Source organism: Myotis brandtii, unplaced genomic scaffold (genome assembly GCF_000412655.1).
Source record: "Myotis brandtii unplaced genomic scaffold, ASM41265v1 scaffold995, whole genome shotgun sequence".
Classification (NCBI taxonomy): domain Eukaryota; kingdom Metazoa; phylum Chordata; class Mammalia; order Chiroptera; family Vespertilionidae; genus Myotis; species Myotis brandtii.
The window spans coordinates 808,772-812,591 of NW_005372150.1; positions in this window are offsets into that span (position 1 = coordinate 808,772).

Sequence of the window (3,820 nt, forward strand, 5' to 3'; positions counted from 1 at the left end):
GTGCACGGGGGTTCCCTTCTCTCCACATACTTGCCAGCACTTAGGATTTTTTGATTTGTTCATAGTAGCCATTCTGGCAGGTGTGAGATGATACCTCATTTGTCATCTTAATTTGCATCTCTCTGATGATCAAACACTTTGGGCATTTTTTCATGTCTCTTGGCCATCAGTATGTCCTCTTTGGAGAAGTGTCTATTTAGGTCCTTGCCCATTTTTTAATTGGATTGTTTGTCTTCCTTTTAAGTTGTATGAGTTTCTTGTATATTTTGGATATTAACCCTTTATCAGATGTATCATTGACAAATATGTTCTCCCATACAGTGGGCTCCCTTTTCCTTTTGTTGATGGTTTCTTTTGCTGTGCAGAAGCTTTTTATTTTGATGAAGTCCAATTGGTTTATTTTCTCCTTAGTTTCCTGTGTCCTAGGAGTTGTAACTGTAAACATATTGCTAACACAGATGTCTGAGATTTTGCTGCCTATGATTTCTTCTAGTTTTTTTATGGTTTCATGATTTACATTTAAGTCTTTTATCCATTTTGATTTTATCCTTATGTATGGTGTAAATTGGCAGTCTAGTTTCTTTCTTTTCTTTTCTTTTTTTTGCATGTACCTGTCCAATTTTCCCAACACCATTTATTGAAGAAACTATCTTGACTCCATTGTATGCTCTTGCTTCCTTTCTCAAATATTAGTTGAGCATAATGGCTTGGATTAATTTCTGAGTTCTCTGTTCTGTTCCATTGATCTATATGCCTGTTCTTGTGCCAGTACCAGGTTGTTTTGATTATGGTGGCTTTGTAGGATAACTTGATATCAGGTATCGTGATTCCTCCAACTTTGTTCTTTCTTCTCCAGATTTCTGAAGCTATTGGGCTTTTTTATTTCATATAAATTTGTGGAGTATTTTTCTAGCTCTGTGAAATATGCCATTGGTACTTTAATAGGAATTACATCGAATCTGTAGATTGCCTTGGGTAATATGGACATTTTATTGATGTTGATTCTACCAATCCATGAACACAGTATATTCTTCCACTTGTTTATGTCTTATTGTATCTATTTTTCAACGTCATGTAGTTTTTCAAGTACAGGTCTTTTGTCTCCTTGGTCAAGTTTATTTCTAAGTATCTTAATTTTTTTTCATTGCAATGGTAAATAGGATTGTGTGTTTAGTTTCTCTTTTGGAGAATTCATTATTAGTGTAAGAAAAAGCCATAGATTTTGGGTGTTGATTTTGTATCCTGAAACATTGTTAAATTCATTTATTAAATCTAGTAGTTTTTTGGTGGAGTCTTTAGGGTTTTCTATGTACAATATCATGTCATCTGTGAATAATTAGAGTTTTACTTCCTCCTCTCCAATTTGGATGCCTTTTCTTGTAATGCTGGCTTGATGGTGATGTACTCCTTCAGTCTTTTTTGTGTTTGTTTAAGAAGCTCTTTATTTGACTGTCTATTTTGAATGATAGCCTTGCTGGATACAGCCTTTCTTCTTGCCTGATCATTGTGGCTAGGACTTCCTGTACTATGTTGAATAAGAGTGGTGAAAGCGGACATACCTGTCTTGTTCCTGTTCTTAGGGGAAATGGTTTTACTTTTTGCCCATTTAGTATGTTGTTCACTATAGGTTTGTCATAAATGGCCTTTACCATGTTGAGATATGCACCCTCTATTCCCACTTTGCTGAGAGTTTTTAATAAAAAAATGGGTGTTGGATTTTGTCAAATGCTCCAGTCCACTACACACTCCCTCTGCCAGAGCAAAAGGTGGGTGGCTCCACAGGGAATTTTGTGTGTTGACCCTTTAAGAGGGTGCCTGAATTTCCAGCCATCACTCCCTGGCAGACAGCAACCCTGCTGCTTTTCATAGCTAGAAGTTATGGATACCCTTCTCAATTTTGGTGCTCTCTGCTGGGCAGTCCATCTTGGGGATTAGATCTCAGAGTTCTTAATGGCAACCCCCTACAGCTGAGATATCTCTCTGGAACTTCAGTTGCTGTCTGTTGGTGCCCGGCCAGCCCTTTTGTGCCTCTGTCCCTTCTACCTGTCTCTATGTGGTCTCCACTTTTGGTCCTCAGGTATCAGGGTTCTCTCCAGAGAGTCTTCCATTGATTATTCAGGAAAATTTTTCTGTATTTTAGTTGTAATTCCAGTTTGTTCCCAGGAGCATAGCTGTGCACCATCTACTTACTCTGCCACCATTTTTAATGTCGTTTTTTACTATTCCTCTAATTCTTTAATGTTATTTCCTTTATTTAAGCTCTGCATCTACAGATTCTGACCCGACCCTTCTTTTCTAGGTGTTTTTTGTTCGTGCTTTCTCCCCCTCCCCCCATATTTTTTTCTTTTCTTGTATTTCTGTAATTTTTGCTCTTTTCTCTTTCCTGATTCACTTTTCTCTGGTGGTTATTTTTGTTCAGTTTATAAGGATATTGTGTACATTTGTGTTCTGGTCCTTTTGTGACATGTCTTGTCTTGTATTTTGTGCTTTTTGCTCAGCACCTCCACAGTGGCTGGCACGATATGGTAGGGAGTGAGCCACATAACCAGGCACCCTGAGAGGAGACTCCATCCATGAATGGGACAATAACATTCAACACCCAATTACATCAGGGGAACCCAAATATCTCAAGTAGGGGGCCTCCCTAGGACATCCAGTTCAGGAGACCTCAGAGACTGCACTACTGGGTTTCACAAAAACATCTACTATATAAGACCAACCCCCAAAAATCTGTGTGGCACAGCACTTTGATCTAGTCCATAGAAACAAATACAAAGGAACAGCAAAAATGGGGAGACAAAGAAACAACCCCCAAATGAAAGGAAAGGAGGAATCACCACAAAAGGAACTAAATAAAATGGAAGAAAGTAATTTGTCAGATACGGTATTCAGAGTAATAGTTATAAGGATGCTCAAACATCTGGATGTCAAATACATGCAACCCAATGAGAATTATAAGGAGCTAAATGAGAAATACTCCAGCATGTGTATGAATCAAGAGGAAATGAATAATGATATAGAAGCAATAAAGAACACAATGAAAGGTTTCAATGGTAGACTAGAAGGAGCTGCGGACCAAATCAGCAAGTTAGAAGACAAAGTAGAAAAAGGCACTCAAGCAGAACAGCAACTGGAAAAAAAATTAAAAATCAGGAGGAGAGCCTAAGGGAGCTTTGGGAAAACATGAAATGAAATAATATCTACATAATAAGGAAAGGAAGCTGAGCAAGGAATAGAAAACCTGTCTGAAGAAATAATGACAGAAAACTTCCCGGACTGGGGAGAAAAAAGTCACACAAGTCCAAGAGGCACAGAGAGTTCCAATCAAGACGAACCCAAAAAGACCAACACTTGGAGAAACCAAGATGGCGGCATAGGTAAACACCGGAGATTGCTTCCTCGCACAACCACTTCAAAAATACAACTAAAAGACATAACGGACATCATCCAGAAGCACAGGAAGGCTGGGTGGAAATTCTACAACTAGAAGGAAAGAGAAAAGTATACCGAGACTCAGAGAAGGTGCGGTGCGGAAGTAAAATACAAAGGTGCGGAGATGCATGCGGAGAGGGCTGGCAGCTGAAGACACGATTGTCTTTTTCAATCGGGAGGGAGTCTCAGGCTCTGAGCTTCAGTTCCGGGTGAGTCTCTGGGGACCCAGACTCATACGGGGGAAACGGGACTGTCTGGCATCGGTCGGAACTCGAGGGCAGCTTTCTCTCAGAGGCACTCGCAGCAATTGCCAGGACCTCTGAAGGCAGGACGGAGAGCAGCCATACTGCTGGCTCGTTCAGCCCGCCCTGTTGATCCCCTGGGACCC